General features: G+C 39.2%; 1 long non-coding RNA gene across 1 annotated transcript in view; it reads left to right on the top strand.

Moving 5' to 3' along the window:
* The window catches only part of LOC141552860 (uncharacterized), a 34,273-nt gene extending 19,266 nt beyond the window's left edge, over positions 1-15,007 (top strand). Inside the window, exon 3 of the long non-coding RNA XR_012485251.1 lies at positions 14,906-15,007. This is a non-coding gene — a long non-coding RNA (uncharacterized LOC141552860). The remainder of the gene's footprint in view (positions 1-14,905) is intronic.
* The last annotated feature ends 6,109 nt before the right edge of the window (positions 15,008-21,116 follow it).

Below are 21,116 nucleotides of genomic sequence, written 5' to 3'. Positions count from 1 at the left end.
GTGCATGGATTATCACTGGATATTGCAGGCCTCTGTGTTGGAGATGGGGAACGGCAAAGCAGGTATGTGGTTCAGTGGATTGAGCAGTTGGCTTAAGGTCATGAGAAGCATCTTGCCTCAGACACTTATCTATGTGAAACTTGGTAAGCCTTTTTAATATTGTCTGCCTCAGTTTCCTCAACTATAAAATGAAGACAATAATAGTTATTTATCTCCCATGGTTGTGAGAATAAAGTGAGATTATTTGTAAAGCACTTAGCATATGATATAAATGCTAGTTATTATTAATACTAGTATGTGTTTTGTCATAATTTTCTTTTAAATGTAGTCTTCCTTAGATTTGAAACCCTTCTTCTTCAGAATGACCATACTGGGAACATTGGGGAATTATCTGCAAAGTCACAGAGTGACTATGGTCTCAGATTTATAACTTGAATGGTAAAAAGTTAGAGTGTGTGTAACTGTAATCTTTTGGGGAGTCTTTCCCAGGTTTCCTTTGTGGGCAGCCTGGAGGAAAGCCAAAAATTCGTATTCTTAGCTCTGAGGTCATCATCATCCAAAAAGGAAATGAAGGTTCCTGGCCCTAAAACTTCTGAAATCGTTCCTTTTCCATCTACCCTAATAGGAAGTCCATGTCTTACCATTTCGAACCACTTAGGGCTCATTTTATAGATCTTCTTGACCAATCAGAGAGAATACTTAACTAAGAATATTATTGTGCTTGGTCCCAAACATTGTGGAAAACGAAGTCCTCTTGTTATACCTGCTATATTAAGGTGGCCAGAATATGCCATCTGGACAACTTTCAGCTTTTGGCAAAAGAGAGCCATATGTCAGAAAGTAGGAGCTAAGCCTCCCCTTCTAAATGAGACTGACTCTCAAACATTTTCAGACTGAGAGATTAAGTCCTATCTCTCTCCAGACAGCTTCTGTGATCCAGGGGTCTGGACAGTCACTGGAGGTAGGTGACTGGGCAGTGTAAGCCCCAGAGGTGGCCCTGCCCTCAGCCAGGCTCTGTCTTACCCACCAGACATCCCTCCTTGAGGCAATCCTGTTCATTTTCTCCTCAGCCACCAGACATAACTCCAAAGATAGGTAACTAACTCTTAGGCTGAGTTTTTTCAAGGGAGAGAATTTGCTAAGTAAGAAGTCCAACTGTACTTCCATAAGCTCTTGCCCTCTCTGTGACTTGCTTTTCATTTGAGGCCACCTCCTTGAGCTTCACTCCCTACATTTCATGAGGGCCTCATTAGCTTTGTGGGGATGGAGGTGGGACAGGAGTAGATTTCCTTATTGCTTTGTGCTTTGAAACACTTAAGGATCTTCCTAGATCATTTTGCAGCCAGGGGGTGGATTTCTAGGGAAAGGTCAGAGCTCTAATTAATCACCCATGGAGAATAAGGCAAGTAGGACATGGGAGATCTTATTCTAGAAAGCCAAACACATAGAGAAATTATTGGAGGAGACTGTCAATGGCTTTCAATCATACAAAACCTTTTCAAAGTCTGTTTTACTAGCTCTTTTATTTTTCATTTGTTTTGGAAGAGGAAAAATTCCTGGGATTCACTGATGCTGAGTTTGGAAGGAATTTCTTCATTTAGATGGTAATGGTTTTAGTTGGTAAAATGATCCTGAAAAGTAATATTGCCCTTGGAGCTGAGGAGCCCTCTCCCTGTTTGTCCAGGTGCGGGCCTCATTTGCAAACATATCCACTGCCCTCTTTCTCTGTTGCTCTACAGAGAAACCCAGGGGTGCTGATTGGCTACAGCTTTGTCTCACATAAGTATGCAGTTTGATTCATTTCAATTTAACAAATGCTGATTGAATCCTTAAGCGACATAGCAGATAGAGTACTGGATTTGGAGTCTGAAAGATCTGGATCAAGTCTACCCTCTTAATTCTTTTTAGCCGTGTAACCCTGGACTGGTTTCTTGACCTTAGCCTCATTTTCTTTATCTGTAAAATGGGGATGATAAGACTACATCACAGGAATGCTGTGAAAATAATGTAAATGCAATGAGATAATGTAAAAATCAACTGTTAGTTTTGAAAGGCCTTGTGCTGGTTCCCTGGGGACCCCAAATGAATGGGCTACATCTAGCTTCATAGAGTTTACCACTGGTAATCTAATGAAATGATGTGTCATGGTGGCACTGGGAGAGATCAAGGCTGCAAACAGCTGTGGCCCTGCAAGGCGAACTGATATGCTTGTGAAGAATCAAACAAAGCAAAGCAATTTAAACTAATGAAGTACAATAATGAATGGAAAATATCATAACTGGCACCCAAAATGAAACAAGTGCTAACCAGTCAAGAGGTCTAGGAGCATAAGTAGAAATGTACAGAATTGGTGGTGCAGTGGAAAAGCACTGGGCCTGGAGTCAGGAGGACTCCCTTCCCAAGTTCAAATCTGGCCTCAGATACTTACTACTTATATGACTGTGGGCAAGTCACTTAACAGGGTTGATCTCAGTTTCCTCATCTGTAAGATGAGCTAGAGAAAACAATGACAAATCCAATATCTTTGCCAAGAAAGCCCCAAATAAGGTCAGGACTGAAATGACTGAACAATAAATAAAAATTTCAAACTTTTGATTAGTATTGGTTAAGTAAATGTTTTCTGTATTTTCTTTAGAAAAATTAATGCTAGTTTCAGAATCCTACAAACATTTATAATAGTTTTTTTTTAACTGATACTTTACCCATCTAACTAATATTTGTGGGTTTAGGGTCTAATAGGTTACACAATGGATAGAACATTGGACTTGGCATCAGGAAGGTTTACATTCAAATCAGGCTAGTTATTTAACCTCTATAAGTCTCAGTTCCCCATCTGTAAACTGGGGATTAGCAGGAATAGTACCTCTCTCCCAAGTTTGTTATGAAAATAAAATGAGGTAATATTTGTAAGGCTCTTAAAAGGGATAACTATGGTAGGGAGAATACAAACTTGCCATCCTACACTATAACTCTTGGGCCTCCCTAATGGGCTTTCCATTTGACAAAGGATCTAGCTGAATTCCATTAACTTTTAGTAAAAAGAGTTTATTAAACAGAAAGCAAAAGCAAGATTCATAACCTAGCATTCCATTTTTAAAACACGGACACACTGTCCTATGGGTATACACGGTGTCCATGAGGAGAGAATGAACAGACAGCTTAAGAAGTAGTAGAGAGGCACATATACAGCAAATACACATCCAAGGTAACTCACAACTCTAGACCCAGAGCCTTGAAGTCCTTTGTCTCAGTAATTCCCTGATGGCGGGGAGGACCCTTCTCTATTGGCTACTCTGTTTAGGACATTCCTCTTTTACTCTCCAGAGGGAGTATTATGCTCTTTTCAGAAAAAGCAAAAACTCTTAAGCCAAGGATCTGCAGAACTTTTAAGATCAGTTCCCTTTCCATTTCTCAGAGAAGGAGGTGGTGATTTAAGGAAAAGCAAAGCTCAGAGATTTTCCATTTTCAGGCAGCTGTGTCACTTAGTAAATGCAAGGTCTTTCTTCCTCTGCTCAGCTCTGCCCAGTGCAAGTCCACTTCTTCTCAGGCCTGACCAGAGGCCTCTAATGAGATCAACTTTCAGGTCTGAGCTCTTCTATCAGTTCGCAGCTTAGGTCCTTACTGTCCAAAGCAGGAACTCCTTAGTGAGATGATCCACTTCTACCTCATAGTAATAAACTAAATAAACTAAAACACTCATTTTTACCATCTAGACCAGAGCTAATCAATATGGAATTATCCCAGAGTCAAGAAACAGTTCTGGGAAGCAAGGCTTACCTTCAAAGACCTCATCCTAGGCGTATGTAAATCAGATGTAAGAAGTAGGACACTTTGTCCCTCTTTACCTCTTCTCTGTGGGGCTGCTTTTTTTTTGCTGCTATCCTTGATACTCATCTTTTCATCAGCAAAACTGTCCACATTTGAAAGGGGCTATCCTTGACATAAAAAAAAATAAATAAAAGTAATTTGGAGATGTGGAGAGATCACTAGCAACTGGAGAAGTTAGGAGAGATTTTGTATAGGAGGTAGCAGTTAGGATGAGCCTTGAAAGGAGCTAAGATATCTAAGAGATGAAGGTAAAGAGGAACAGCATTCTAAAGAAGGACAGCCTGTGCAAAAATATGGAGATGGGAGATTGGCTTTTGTGTGTGAGAAACAGCAAGCAACCAGTTTAGCTGAAACAGTGTATGAAATAAGAGGCAATAAACTTGAAAAGATGGAGCAGAATTAGATTATTATGAGCTTTAGCAACAGAGTCTGTGGTACTGTATCTAAATTACAGGATGTTACTGAAGCTTTTGGTGTGGTAGAGGAAACTTTTCAGGTCTGTCTTTTAGAAATGTCCCATTTAGCAGCTATCTAGAGAATAGATTGAAGAGGGAGAGGTGAGGCAGAAAGGCCAACTGGTGCTTCAAGTAACCCAGACAAGATGTGAGTTAGAATGGTAGCAGAGAGAAAAGGATAGGCACTAGAGATATTGTGAAATACCTATTGCAAATAATTAAGCATACTTCTAAGGTTGCAAACCCGAGAGACTAGACAGAAGAAAATTGGAAAAGGGGAAGATTATTGAGAAAAGATAATGAATTTTATTTTGGACTTGATAAATTTAAGAAGCCTATGGGACATCTGGCTGGAAAGGTCCCTGAGCTGTTTGGTGGTAGGAGCCTGGAGCTCAAAAATAACACCAAGGTTAGTTATATAAATTGGGGTGATATCTATATAGAGATGAGAGTTGAATTACTAGAAGCTGATGAGATCACCAAGAAGGAGCACTGTGAGAGAAGATTGAAAAGATTCAATAACTCAGATTAGCCTGAGCTCCCCATTAATTAATTTATTTTGTATCACACTTTTTAACACATCCCTGATAAATTATCATCCAGACTTCAATTGAACACTTTCAAAGACAGGGAATATAATATTTATTTTGAAGGAGCTAGTGCCATTTTGGGGCAGCTTTCATTTTGAGGAAGAGTTTCACCTTAGCATTAGGATGATCAAGATGGTTGAATGAGGTTCTGTATGTTCCTCAGTGTGGCTCTTAGTGGCAGAAAAGGCTAAGAATCAAATAAGAGAGAATAGGAGAAAATATGGAAAGACTTGGAACTGTTTATATTGGGTCTCATAACTCATCCTTGAAAACTCAACCTGTTTATCTTCTATTCCTTTTGCCTGACACAATATCATGAACAAAGTAGGTGCTTATCAAATGCTCATTTACTGGAGGAACAAGGGAGTTTTCTGACAGAACTTCATCAATGTATCCTGAGCAGAATCTGGTTTCAATTCAATCCTTGAAATCCCTTCCAGTATTAAATTCTATTATCCTATGACCCTTAGTCCACCCTCCTCCCTATCTATCACCTATCTTCTAGCCCTCCTGCTTGGGAAATATTATTTTGTCACTTTTCCCCCCACGACAGCTGAGTGTGGGATAAAATTCACAGTAAGCTGGATCTTTGCCAAGAAAAAGTGATTCAGAAAATTTGGGAACCATGACTGAGAAGATTGTACAACTTTGGATTATAGGATCATGGTTTTTAGACCTTGAATGGATTTCAGAATCAACCAATCCAATCCCTTCATTTTGTAGATGTGGAAATTAGGATCCAGGGAGGTTAAACAAAAGCTTAATTTTTAATGCTTTACTGCACAGCTTTGCAGGTGAGAAAACCACCTTTCCCAAAGTCACCCACATTTCTAAAACAAGGTCATCTGACTTCAAATCACTCCTTTGCACCAACCCACACCAGGAACAATGTGAAAGCCGGGAAGAGAACCCAGATGTCCTTTTGAATTGCATTTAATATTTGCTGGTTACTCTTAGTGCATCATACCAGGGAATCTCTTTTCATAACCAAGACAGAAGAAAGGAGGAAAACAGAAACATTTCCCCTCCAACTAAATGAAAATTTTCGACTTTCCCAGTGGAACGATGCTGTGCTTTCCATATTTAGCCCATCACCACCATCCTTTTTCCATGACCCTAAGTTATTGGAGGACGGCATCTCAGTCCATTTTATTTCCATTGATTTGTCAGACTTTGGGCTAGATACAGAGGCCTAATTCCAGAAGAACAGAAGAGTTCCAGTGCTCTGATGAATCAAAAGTAATACCCAAGTTGCAGATAGAAAAGAAGAGCTATTTAATTTTAGAAGAGTATTTCAAATGGAGACAGAAAGGCCAAGGGATAGTTTGGCAAGGGGACAGGAAGTTTCCTGCTATGCTTTTATTGAAATGTGGTTGATTAAGACACTGGCTATGGATCAATGAAACAATTTATCACAACTCCTGCCTTCAAAGATAGCAGTTTTGGTCCACATTAACCTTCTGTTCTCATTAACTTCCAAGAACCTGGAGCTGATTTCTCCCTGAGGCATAAAAACCAGCAGTGACCCATTCCTTGGTGATCTTGAAATTGGATAATATGAACTCTCTTGGTTTGAGAGGAAATGTGTTGACTGATATCTAAGGAGCCAAGAAAGAGAAGGATGGCACATGCACAGAATGGGAATGATTACTGTAGATCCTTTTCAATGGAGTGGAAAGGTTTAGTTGAGTTGGTAGAAATAGCCAAATGTCTGAGATGTAGCTCTTTGGACTATTACTTCATACAATAAGGCTGAATTAGTGGAAGGAGCATGACTTAGAATCAGGAAGAACTCACCTAAAATCCCATCATTCATTCTTCCTAATGGGGTGATCATGGGCAAATCATTAAGCCTCTTCTGGCTTTCAGGTTTTTCAGCTGTAAAATGATTTCCTAAAACATGCATTTATCAAGCACCTTTTGTTTTCCAGGTACTGTGCTTTACAAATATTATCTCATTTTATTCTCACAACAATCCTTAGTAGTGCTTTTATCTTCCCCAAATTACCAAATGAGGACATTGAGGCAGGCAGTGGTTAAGTGACTTGAATTGAGTTTTTTCTGACTCTATTATATCACTAACTGCGTAGGTGGTATTAATAATGCTTCCCTAGGAATCCTTCTCTGATGCCTTATGATAATGGGCAAGGTGACTGATGATTCTTGAAGGCAAATCTGGCAGAGTATAATCTCTAGCAGGTCCTACTGATCCAGAAAGGCTTCATATATGGGCCCATGGACAGAGTTTATTTTCTGGTCAAGGATTAGCCTGGCTAAGCACAGAGAAACTCATCACCCAAAAGAGCAGCCACTATTAAGTCAGGAAAGATGTCATAGAAAATGTGTCAGTTCAAATGTTACCTCTCAGAATCCTTGGTGTGTGAGACCTTGAGTAAATCATAGCCTTTCTGAGATTCAGTTTCTTCATCTATAAAATGAAGATTATTATAATTACTGTTAGTAAGGTTGTTATGAGACTCAAGTGAGATCATCACGTGTATAAAATGCCTTGCTTAATGTCAATTATTGGATGATGAATATTTTGGCTTTCCAATACCATGAAATAGAGAAAAATGTGTCACTAAGTCAACAAGAATTCATTAAGTGCTTACTACATTCCAAGCTTTGTGTTAAGCACTGGGGATAACAAAGAAAGGCAAAAAACAAACAAAAAACATAAGCCTTAATATAACAATTCAGACAATATCAAAGGACTAATGATGAAGCATACTATCCTCATCCAGAGAGAGAATTGATATTATTTGAATACAGACTAGAGCAGGGCACTTTTTACTTTTTAAAAATTCTTTTTATTTTATTCTAATGTTCATATACAAAATGACTAATATGAAAATGTTTTACATGATTGCACATATAAAAGCTATGTCTGGTTGCTTATTGTCTCAGGGAGGGAGGAGAGAAGGGAAAGAAAGAGGAAGGGCTAGAATTTGGAATTCAAAACTTTTTTTTTTTAAATGTCTAAAGAATTGTTTTAACCTGCAATTGGGGTGGAAATACAATAAAAATATAAAACATATATGAAAAATAAAAAGTCAGATAAGCCTTACCTTTAGGGAATTCACATTCCAACAGGGAAACAACATGTCAAAAATTATATACATACAGTAGATATTCAGTATAAAGAGGATGTAATCTCAGAGGAAAGGGAGGGAATGAGGAAGGACTGGTAAAAAGTTCTTTGAGAAAGTAAGTTTGGAGCTGAATCTTAAAGGAAGTTAGGGTAGCAGGAGCTCACATTTAAAGGATATGTCCTGTGTGTCTCCCTTTTACTCCCTTTTACTCTCCAAACATTTTCAAATCTAGCCACGAGGGGGCTGTAGTTGTGGAGAGAGAAATGACAGACGTAATGGCATGGATGTCTCAAAGCAAAAGGCAAGTCATGAGCAGTACTTATGGAGAGGAAAACGGGAGTGGAAGCTGGCACTGTTTCCAGTTAATGCCAGTTACAAAAGGGGGAAAATACAGCAGGAGGAAAAGAGGGAGCAGGCTAGGGAATGGGTAGATGCTTACTGGTAACTTAAGGAACTTGACTAGTTGTCCATCAGTGTGGATTGACAGACACTGGAGACAAGATTTGACAATCTTATTGGAGTCCTAGCGAGAGAGGCAGCCTAGTAAAGTGGGGGTGCAGTGGATATAAAGATTCCGAATGGCTGACATGAGATAATAATGATAAAAAAATAACAAAAATACTGAGCAATGGAAATGAGTGGGCAGCTCCCTGGAGCTTGATTGCCCTTCCTGTCCCTCAGAGGCAGATTTTTTTTTTCCGTGCCTTCAATACTTTGCTTAATTGGCCCAGACTAGAATGGCAACATTTTCAGTTTGAGCATTTATACCTTTGAAACTGGCAAATCCACAAATGATGGCTTGATTTATGGGCTTGCTGATTATCTAGACTTAAGGAAGTGATAGAGAATGTTAATACTGCAGATCAAAATTAAAACACTCCTTCATCCCAACTCAGAGAGCTGATTGTAAAACAGCACTCCAGTGGACGGATGAGATCTTTCTGACCTAATGAGGGCAGCCCAAAGAGTGAAGAAACCTGAAAAATCCAGAAGCCTTAGTCCTGCCTAGGCTGGGGTCAAAGTATTTAAAGCTAGAAAAGACTTCAGAATTGTCTGACTCAATCCCCTTAATTTACAGAAGAGATAGCATCTGTAGTCTCTCCTCTATAAAAAGGTTTCTTTTCTTTGCTGTTTTTATTTTTCAACCAGACATGTAATTTTAATATTATAGAGAATTTTTAGAGAGGAATCTCCCTCTACAGGAGCAGATCTCCCATCTGTCCTGCAAATCTTAGTTCTAGAACATGATGGTGAGGCCCCGAGAGGGTTGCCAATTTGTTAGAGGGTTAGCATTCATACAAGAAGGACCAAGATTCATCCACACCCATGTCCAGAGCAGAGGAGAGGCTCCGTGGTTGGAATTGGTATAGGGAGACCTGGCACCAGGAGAGCAACATGTAAAGGAAGAAAGATGCATTTGGATGATGATTTCAGCTATCTTACAGGTGCACTTGCCTCATAAAAGACTCTAAAGGAAGTCATTTAAGTTTTGTCAGAAGCCTAAGAAATGAATCTCAGTTTAATATATCAATATATGAAAACCTATATGTTTGCTTCAGCTTGGGAGCTCCCAATAGGAGACCTCCATCCACTCATTCAGATTGCAATTCATCTGTTAACTTAATGTCTTAGAGAGTTCCTTGAGATCCACAGAGGTTAGAGAGTCATTACGTCATTATTATCACTATCCATGAAATGAGCTAATTGTCCATCCCTGGTCCCTAAGAATTCCTATCCATTATGCCACACTGCCTTTTGTGTTGGTTCAATAGTAAAACCAGGTCTTAAGATTTAATGATTGGGTCCCTTTTCCTCAGCATATGGTAGAAATGGACTATGAGAAAAGAAAAATTATTTGGAGGTGGGAAGGGGAAAGAAAATAAAAATAGCCTGAAAGATGAAAGAATAAGGAATAAGAGAGAGACTCTCAACTTGGGGAGGAGTGCAGAGAAAGCTGGAAGGGATAAGGGAAGAGGGAACTGGCTTCCTCAGATCACAAGACACTGACCCAAGCAAAGGGAGATATTCTGGTAAACAGTAAAGGAAATCCCAATGCTGATTTAAATGATTTAAATTTGAAACCCATTTCCTGATCTACCTCTTGTGTACCTGGCTTTAGGACTCAGCCAAAAGAAAAAATCCCAATCCACTCCGAGGAGATAATGGAAAGTGACCTTCATTTTCCTGTGTTCCAGAGGTTGATACTTTAACAATGGAGCCAGAGGGAGAGAGACAGACAGGCAGAAAAACAGAAAGGGAAGGAAGGAGAAGGAGACAGATAAGATAGAGACAAAGAGAAGAAGAGGCAGAGAAACAGACAGATTAGGGTGCTGTGTTGTGTGTATATCTATTTTGCAAATATATCAGTTAAAGAATCTCTCTTCTTACATACACTCCCCCACCAAATATATATACATAGAGGCAGAATACATTTATACATATATATAAAGCTATCTAGGGTTCAAAGTATTCTGCGACTATATCTGCTCAATATCAGAGCTCTCCAGCTGTTTGGATGTGCTTTTTACAAATCAGTCAGAAGACACAATTAGATCCAAACAAAGGCCTTTAATGAAAAATAAGACAAGTGGCTATAGAACATTCCCCTCATCAAGCTGGGGCACGCTTCCACAAATAAACACACCATCTGTTGGAAGAGTAAACTCAAAAAGAGAACATAGAGTAGGGCCACTGGGGCCGGGTGAACACAAGTACTCGGTACACATACATGGGGGGACAACTCTGGCCTTTAGTGCTGCAGGATGCTTATTGGAGGCTGGGTTCTGCTGCTCCCTACCATTCTCTGCATCTGGCAGCTAAGCTTTAGCCGGACTTTTCAGTTTAAATGTTCCTTCCATTGCATAAATAAGGAGGAATAGACTTCACAAAGTTTGCGCAAACCCCATTCTGCTCTAGAAAAGAGCAGCTTCTGTTTATCTGTAGGCAAGAACCTCAAATGACATCCACCATGAGATGGAAGCCCAGTACATGATGATGAAGTGTGACCTGGTAGTGTCCTTAGATCTGTAAAAATTTCCCTGGCACCCTTTCCACCACAATCAATATTTTTCCCCTACCCCCCCCCCCCCAACCCCAGCCACATTGGGGATTTAGATCTACTTATTGAGGCCTTGAGACAGAAGATCTAATTTAGCAGGTTGCAAAACACTGCAGCAATTATGATCCCAAAGAGATTATTTTAAATGATAATTTCCTCGTCTGTATTTAACTGAACCATAAAAGCCACTTAGGAGAGAAAATGATTTGAGTACACATAGCCTGTGTACTCAGCCTATGAATTTCCATATCATATTCATGTCTTGCTGAAACTTGTAAACATGTGGCTTCATCATTCTTTTTGCCTTTCATTTAAATTCTTGCAAATACAGCTTTTTGTTGTTGTATACACAGGAGGCCCCATTTTATTAAACTTTTTCTGCTGCATGGAGATTCTGGGGGTAGAAGAAGGTTAGATTAAAGAATGAAATATTATAAATCCTATATTCCCTTTCAATGGCAGGCTAAGCTGGTGAGGATTTACAGGTACCTTATTTATGTGGGTCATTTTGCAGGGCTATGAAATTAGAGACCTTTGCCGTCTCTCATGTCATTGTTTGTAATCCCAGGGCAAATAGTTCATATTTCTTAGGGCCTAGCTCAACAACAACAAAAATCTTACAATTTTCTCAAAGCTTCCAAAGTTTAATTTTTTTAATTTGTCTGTTGCTGAAAGTAAATACATTTCCTTCTCCACCCCAGCTCTCTCTTTCTTTAGTGGAATAGTGTTACCAATCTGCATCTGACTTAAAGAAATAAACCTGGCAAAATCATGTGAGATTTTCCCTTTCACCCTCCCACCCCCATAGAAAAGAAAACATCATCTTTGTAATATATATACATAGTCAAGCAAATACAAATCCCACTCATCACTACCATCACCACTACCAAAGGGCACACCTAAAAAGATATATCTCATTCTGCTTCTTTGAGTCTCTCACCACTCTGAGGAGACAGGTAGCATGTATCATAAACTCCTGTATTCAGTTTGTTATTTCACTCATTTCACTCATTTCAAAATTGTTTGTCTTTACAATGTTGTTTAATTGTTGTGTTTTTTCTCCTGGTTCTGCTCATTTAACTCCATGGCAGCTCATACTAATCTTCTCAGGTTTCTCTGAAACCATCTCTTTCATATTTTTTTTTTCCCTGAGGCTGGGGTTAAGTGACTTGCCCAGGGTCACATAGCTAGGAAATGTTAAGTGTCTGAGGCCAGATTTAAACTCAGGTCCTCTTGACTTCAGGGCTGGTGCTCTATCCACTGAGCCACCTAGCTGCCCCTCTTTCATAATTTCTAATGGCACAATTAGATTCATTACTTCCATGTAACATAATTTGTTAAGTTATTCCAGATTGATGGGCCTTTGTTTCCAATTTTTTATGATCACAAAAGAGCTGTTAAAAACATTTTTGTGCATATAAATCCTTTTCCTCTTTTTGTGATCTCTGTAACATCACTTTTCTATAACTTTGGGGGCATAGTCTCAAATGCTTTCCAGAGTGGCTAGACCAATTCATAGCTCAACCAACAATACAGTAATATGTATGTTTTTCTCGAAATCCTTCCTACAATTGCCATTTTCCTTTTAAAAAAATCATCTTTGACAATAAGGTATGAAAGAGAACCTCAAAGCTGATTATTTTGCATTTTTTCTAATTATTAGTGATCTGGAGTATTTTTTGAAAGTATGGCTGTTGAGACCTTGAAGTTCTTTTTTTTTTGAAAATTGCCTATTAATATTCTTTGATCCCTTCTCAAATTGGAGAATGGCTCTTATTCTTACAAATTTTTAATCAGAACCTTATATGTCTTTGGAATAAGCACTTTATCAGAGAAACTGGCTAGATATTTTCCTCCAGTTAATTGTTTTCCATTTAATTTTAGCTGTACTATCTTGTTTTTTGCAAAAAATATTTAAAATTTTATTTTATTAAAAATGTCTGTTTTATCTTATATGATCTCTATCCTTTATTTGACTACAACTCTTCCCCTATCCATACACCTGAAAGGTAATTGCTTCCTTGTTTCTTTAATTTATCTTTTCTATCTAAGTCATACATTTTTATGGAGCAATTCTTGGTGTATAATGAAAAAAAACTGATCTAAATGCAATTTCTGCCAGACTTCTTCCCAGTTTCTCTAGCAGTTTTTGTTGTCCATAGCCAATAGCTAGGACTCTGGGGCTTATTGAATTCTGAGAAACAATGTTGATAAAATTTTATATGTTGTATACCTAAACTATATCATTGATCAATCTCATTAATTTTTAGCCAGTACCAAATAATTTTGATAATTTTGGAATAAAAAAAAATAACTTTGGAGTAAATGTTGAAATTGAGATTGCTACGTTCCCTTTCTTCTCATTTATTTTTTTTTCCCTTGAAATTTTTTGGTTTTGGGGTCCATTAAATGAATTTCATTGTTTTTTTTTCTGAATAAATAAACATAGGTAGTATTGACATTTTCTTGTCATTTATTTATTGGCGCAGCCTGCCCTCTTTTGCTAATCTTCAGTCAGTTTCTCATTACTTAGAGGCTCCTTTCCTCCTGGTTACACATTCAAGTCTCCTCCAGCTTTTAAAAAGCCTTTTTAAATTTGTCTGTTCCTGATAGCTATAACCCAACATTTCTTTTCCTGTTTTGATTAAATCTCTTGAGAAAGTCATCTGTACTAGTCACCTCTATTTCATCTCATCTTTCTTTTTAAACACTCTGAAATGTGGCATTATTCATTTGAAACTGTCCTCTCCAAAGTTAATGATCTTAAAAGTTAAAAAAATCTAATAATCTTTTTTTCAGTCTTCATCCTTCTGGACTTATCTGGTTTTGACATAGTTAATCACTATTTCTTTCTGGATACTTTCTCCTCTCTAGGTTTCCAAGATACTCCTCTTTTTGGATTCTCTTCCCATCTATTGGACTGCTTCTTCCTATCCTCCATCTCTGAATTCCATGTCTTTCATTGGTTGTTCTCTCATCTGTATCTTTTATCCCTGACTTCAATCTAAATTCAGAAAATTTAGACCAAAAAAAAAAAAAATCCAAACAAACAAAAAGCCAACTCCCCAAACAGTTCCTCCCTTTTAAGGAGCTCAAATTGTAATGGAGGAGATAGCATGCAAACTTTGAACATACAAATGTATGTACAGTCTAAAGGAGAGGTAGTGGATTGGGGTAAATGGGAAAGGCCACTTGCAGATGACAGGATATGAGCTGAGTAATAAGGAGCAACTGGAGTTTACTGAGTAATAAGGAGTTCCCACTGGAGTAGGGAAGTACTAGGAGTGGGGAGGAGAAAAGAGGGGAGGGGATAAACAGTCAGACTTGTATTTTAGTAATTTACAGGAGGAGGATAAAGTTCAGAGCAGGGACTGGGGGAACAATGCAGCTATTACTCTCTTTGCACCTCAGTTTTTTCATTTGTGAAAAAGTTTTGCTTTGATTAGATTATTTTTGTTGGCCCTCTGAGTGCTAGGGACTATAGCTCTCAAGCCTAAATCCTTCTCTTACATAGTATTAGAAAACACATTTTCTCTTGTCCGCTGGATAATAGATATAGAAAGTAATCCAAGTAGTAGTGGAAACCTGTCATGGAACACTTTTTTAGAGGCTATCTTGAGTCATGATTTCATTTCATCAATGTGCCTTCATTTCAATTTATATGTGATTATTGAAAATAGAACATAAAGGGATTTAGTGAAAGTGAAACTGATTGTTGCTAAATTTCTCGGCAAAGTAAGCCACTGCAGATAATTCCAGTGTCCACAAATACTGTCACAGACTGTGAAATGGCACTTTGCCACTATCATACAGCAGGGGGATTGCTCTTTGCTTCCTTCTAAGTTTGCCTTTTTTTTTTTTTTTTTTTTTTTTTTTTTGCAGGCAATCAGTAAAAATGACAGGAGGGCAGATTTGGACCTTAATTAGCGTGTGATTGCTGTCTGTGAGACCATTAATAAAAACAAGACTGTCTGCCAACAGGGACCATTTTCAGTAAGCATGCTTTTGCAGAGAGTGAAATTGGTTAAGGCCTTAGTGTTTTTCAAAATATTTCCCAAAGATTCAGGTGGAAGAACCTTTTTTCTCAAAGTTAAAGAGTATCATAGTACCCCCTTTTCCACAGAGGCAGAGAAACTGGGACCTTCAAGGCCTTCTCTTGCAACTCTGTTGCTTTAGAGATGAAAAAAATAGAGCCCACATTTGATGTGATTTTGCCAAGTTGAGACAAGATAAACCTTGTTGTTCATGTCATGATTGAATTGGGGAAAGAGCCTTAAAAAAATAGAGGAGGATGGAATGATCAGATAACAAGAACTCTTATTTGGACCCCTCCAGATCATACCTCCAAAGGCTTCTCTGTGGGACAGGAAATAGGTTCCCATTCAGGGAGAGGGATTAGTTCAGTGGGGACTGGAAAAGGGTCCAGAAAGGTTTAAAAAAAAAAAAGTACCAAAGCCAGCATTTTCTGAGTGTTGACTTTTGCATAAGTTGGAATGCCAGCATAACACACAAAAAAAGCTAGATCGACTCATTCAGCATCTAGAAATAAAGCTATCAACTTTCAAGAACTCAAGGTCATCTGATGAAACAGATAAAGTGTTGTATTTTGATAAAGATATGGACTGAAGGTTTGATCTGTTATCTGCTGAATGGTTAACTGCTTTAAACAGACCATTCCTGCTTTACATACATGAACAGTTCCTTAGAGCTCTAAATAAGGCTGATTTATTTTATTAATAAGACAATTTTTAGAGTCAACACTATTTCAGGGACAGAAAGGGAGAACAGGAGGAGGAACATGTGGGGGCCCAGCTTCACCCTAGAGGAAAAGGCAGGAGCAGAGACCCAAATATGGACACACTCATGAGAAGACTTGGACAATAGGCAACATGTGGGGGTTAGGGACAGACATGCAATACCCAACGGCAGATGAATGGAAGACATTTGTGTTGGGGTGGCGAAGGTCTCCTCTTTTCATAGGAGATCCCAAGCCAAGCCCTCATTATTCTGTTTTCACTTGAAGGGTTTTTTAGGGTTTTTTTTGGTGGGAGAACTTTGGGAGATAGAGTGGTTGGTGGGAAGCTGTGGAGCTTAGGGGAAAGAATAGAGAGAATACAGTACTGTACAGAAAAGTTAACATAGGTATGTAGGGGTGTGGGGATAGTTTTTTGGAATGCAGATTTCTTTCAAAATTTTTTACTAAAGTCAAATTCATATAATGTGAATTTACATAAAACAAAAACTGTAATCTCTGACCCAGAAATTCAGGTTCAGAGTAAGATAGGAGCCTAGACATTAGAGGAGAGCAAATTTGGGGCTGACGGGGGAACTCCCACTCTGGGTAAGAATGTTTCAAGCTTATCCTATCACTATTCTTGAGACCAAAAAGGGTGATAATTTGCCCTGAGAGAGCAAGAGCTAGTTTGCTCCCTTCACGTATGGTTGGGGAAGTTCAAACAGAAATCAAAAGGTTCTTTATTATTATTTATTATATCATTTATTAATTATTAATATTAATTATGTTACTATTATTATTTGGTTTTGAAAAAATAAGTTTCTCTTGGAGCCAGCTCACTAGCTTTTAGATAGGAGGTAATGTTCCTAAAGGAAATGAATGTGATAATTTGGATTTATGCAGCATCTCCTTTCTCAGTCCCTATGGACTGTCACACACTACACCCAGTCTTTCTCTGGGGCAATTAGATCTTACCTTCTGAGTGGAGCTCCACCCAAACATCTTCAGATTTTAGCTATGGGTTTACCCTATTACACAACCGTATAGATGTGGGCTGATAAAGTTGGTAAATTTTGGGTTAAAAGTTACAGTGATTGTGGTTTGGGAAAATACCGCCCTCAGTTTGAATAGGCATTCTGGCAAGGGAGGTGGAAGACAGAGCCCTCTCTGAATGTTAGATAGGAGTGAGCTTTGAGTGTGGTCCTGAAATATGGACTTGGCAAGAGTGTAAATTGATGACTGGCCCATGGTGGGGAGCTAGTAAAACTATTCAGGGATATTCAGCACCAAAGCACTAAGGTTCCTTTAGCCCAATCAACATTGAGATATCCTCTATTGAGTTATGGGGGGGGGGGCAGTCCATATAGGGAATAGGTATTATGGGCATAGTAACTGTGAGGGCCCTTTCAACGACCTCCAGGAATGTCCAGGTGGAAACCCCTTAGGTAAAACTACCTTCTATGTAGTTAATACCCTACAACATCCAGTCCATGGGGGGTAAAAGGTACTTCTTCTCTGAATAATGAAGATAAAGAAAACTGAAGTACTTTGTTATGCCAGCTACCTTTACAACAGTCCTGTGTCACCTATGAAGAAAGCAAGTGGCACTTGGCAGCTTACAATATGAAACAATGTCTCTATGCTTATCTCTACAGTTTTTTCTGGCCTCATCAGTGTTGTGGACTGGGTAGCCCAGGCCCAGAGGGAGTGATATAATGCTCTCTCCCTTGCCATTGCGTTTTCCCTCTATTTCTGCATCAGAGACTAGCCAGGAACAATTTGCTTTCAACTGGAAACCAGTCAGATAGACCTTCACCATGCTTTTTTGGGGCTACCTGAACTCATGTTCATATTGCCACTTTATAGCAGGGGTAGACCTCCTCCCTGAGGGCACTGATACACTATATCATTGACATAATGCTAGATGGGCCACCATGGCAAAGGCCTTATATCAGATGATGGCCCATCTGATGGCAACTCAACCCTAATAAAAGTCTTAAGATCCTACCTGATCTGTCAAGTTTTAGAGAATATACTGACTGGGAAAAACCCATGGGATTCCAGGCACAGTCTGGATGGAATGAGTTACTACCATTTGCTTCCCCATAATCTAAGAAGAAAGAGGAGACATTTACTATAGATTTGGAAAACCCATATTCATCACCTAGATAAAGTGGATGGTTCCCACTTACTAAGCCACTTTCAACTCTGTCCCTTGCAAGTTGGGCTCAGAATAGGCTATGATTATGGCAGATACAGAGTAGGCTGTCTTAACAGTGTCATCTTTTGGATTCTTGGGACCCTTCAAAGCTTATGTTTCTAGATATCTGTTCATAAACACCATGCGGAGTATATCCTTTGGCAGGCACCAAGAGGTGCCCAGAGTAAGCTATTGTTAGGAATCTAGAGCTCCAAACTCCCTAAGACACTCACTCCTTAAGCTGCTTCTGAAAAACAATTGCTTGCCTCTTCCTAGGCTACCGAACTAATGGCACAGGGTCATACCATTAATCACACTTTGTCCAGAACTACCTATTGTGGGTTGGGGATACAAGATGGTCCCTCTTAACAAAATGGGTAAAACTCAAGAGGATTCTATTGCTAAATGGAAATGACACATCAGAAGTCATGCTTCCCTCTGGTCAAAAATTCTGCCAGAGACGGAGGCAGAGACGGAGGTAGAAACGGAGGTCCAGACCTTTGAATGCTATATCTATTCTTCTGGTCCAGTGGGCCCTCACCTATAAGGAATTATCTCCTGATAAAAGACATTTTTGCCTAGTTAATTGATAACTGCATCCATTACAAGAAAGATTTATGTAGCTGGACTTCAGCAGCCACTAATATGCTAACAGGAAAAAGTAGGGATCCTAGCAAGTCCTTCCAGCCAGCTGAGCTTCAGACTATAAGGCTAATACTAAGAGAATGAATGAAAGCAGAAAAGATCTTCATCTGTACTAGTTTCTGGACAGTGGTTATGGGTCTGACTAACTAGATTTGGACCTGAAGAACACAGAGTTAGATAATCAAAGACTCTCCTCTTTGGGGTCAAGATTAGTGGAAGAATTTTACCAATACCTTGTATTGCACACACTTATTTGTAATACATGTTAGCACTTATCAGAATCATCATATGCTAAATGACCAGGTAGGATTTATAACAACAGCAGAGGTTGGGAAGTGATGCCAGGGTTGATTTGGACCTTTGGGTGACGTTACCATGCTGTGTGGGACATATAATCCCCCTCACTAAGGACAAAACAGGTATTCCTAATCTAAGTTGCTCTCAATCTGTCATCGACTAATAAGATGACATTCTTCCATCCAGGGAATCCAAGAAATTTGTCCCTTCTGATCCACAGATGTGTCCTTATGCATCTCACTATCCTCCCAGAAGTTATGTCTGCAGCAAATCAGCATATGGGCTCTTTGGTTTAATGGTTTCTTGGAGTCTCTAGGTTTCCAGTCTCTAGGAAGCCTTATCTGCTAATAATATAGGCTATTTTTACAGGAGTTCTGATTGACTCTCTCCAGCCTTTCTTTATTGCTGCTTAAGTTCAGAGGCCTTAAGGTCATTGTCCCCTCAGAGGGTTCCATATTTGGAGAAGTAGCTCCAAATTCCAGGCTCCCCATCCTTCAGGACAGTTCATGGAGCTCTCCCCAAAAGGGCTTAGGATGGGGGGGATTAAAGGGTGGTATCATGGGTATAGCCCTTAGCTTTCTAACAGAATTGGAGAAATGAAATTCTGGCTGTGGTGATTTTGAATTGACGTGAGGGGATCCCTTAAGTTGACCTTGTGATTATTCTGAGGTACTGCACATAGGTGACAAAGAGTCCTTTTTTAGCCAGTGTGGAAGAAAGGGATAGCTTTTTTACAGAGGCCTCTTAAGGAGGTAAAGATTTTGTATCATGTCTGATGTGGCTCTTGGTAAGGGGGAGGCTTTAGCAGGCAGACTGGGAATACTGAGCATATGGCTGTACAGGGAGAATCTCAGTATCAAATTAGATCCAAAAACAGGTTAAGACCTCTTAGTCACTTTACAGATGACCTTGGTGTCTGTATTCTACTGTCAATGTCCATGATGTTGCCCTGATATGACTGGAGCTGTCCCTGCTCATTGTTACCATTTCACATCAAGAAAAGAAATCTGAAGGCATAATTATCTGTGCTGTGTTTCTGATATTCTTGGTGTCACTTGGATTCTTTGTCACCACCTTGTATAAGGAGACCCCTGGGAACTGCAGGATTTAACATCATTCACTACATGGATCAGGAAAGGACTTGAGACTTGATCCTTCTGCTTCTGCAGTGGAGAGGGGTGGGACCAATCTGTTACAGCATTAAAGGGATAGAATCATGTCACAGGGAGTATGTACCCAGAACAAAAATGGGGAGAACAAAAGTCAGGGAACTATGTACTCATTAAGTACATGGGTTATCAGTGGAATACATATTCTACTCCTGGCTTAACATGTTAGGACCCTTACTAACTTTTTATTCATGTTCCCTAGAAAATGAATTATGGTGGATTTTCCCTTTTCTACCTATAGCATGACAGCTAGATGGCAAGTGGATAGATAGTGGGATTGGAGTCAGGAAGACTCATTTTCCTGAGTTCAAATCTGGACTTACCAGCTGTATGATCCTAGGCAAGTTATTTAACCCTTTTGACCTCAGTTTCCTCATCTCATTGGAGATGATGAACAGGAGAAGGAAACGGCAAAGCACTCTAGAATCTTTGCCAAGAAAACCCCAAATGGGTTCATGAAGAGTCAGATATTCTGAAAACAACACAAACCCATAGGATAAAGAAGCATAAAACCAAATAGTAACCAGGCTAGGGAAATCAGCACTTTATCCTATAGAATTGATCATTTAAAGGGCTGTGACAGTATTTGTGATCCTGTTTCAAGACAACAATAATAGCTAACATTTCAATAGCACTTTATTTTCTCATCTGATCCTCCCAATATCCCTGGGATAGGGACTATTATCTCTATTTTACCGATAAGGAAAGTATTACAGAGTTTTAAGTGACTAACCCAGAATCATACAGCTAACAAGGGTCAGAGGGTGGATTTGAATTCATGTTTTCCTGACTCCAGTCCTGGTGCACTAATTACTCCACTGCATAGCTACCTCTAGTTATGTAATCCTGGGGAAGCCATTTAACCTATCTGGACTTCAGTTTTCCCGACTATTAAATGGGGATCATAATAGTACCTACCTCTCAGAGATGTAAGAATCAAACATGAGACCCTTTCTTCTTTTTCTATCATGGTCTCCTCCCTGACCTTGCCCTGTCCTGTTATGGATTATTTTTCCAGAACTCTTAATGCTAGTTTTGTGACAGAAC

Source organism: Sminthopsis crassicaudata, chromosome 1 (assembly GCF_048593235.1).
Source record: "Sminthopsis crassicaudata isolate SCR6 chromosome 1, ASM4859323v1, whole genome shotgun sequence".
Lineage (NCBI taxonomy): Eukaryota > Metazoa > Chordata > Mammalia > Dasyuromorphia > Dasyuridae > Sminthopsis > Sminthopsis crassicaudata.
This window is presented reverse-complemented; position numbering and strand designations above follow the sequence as displayed.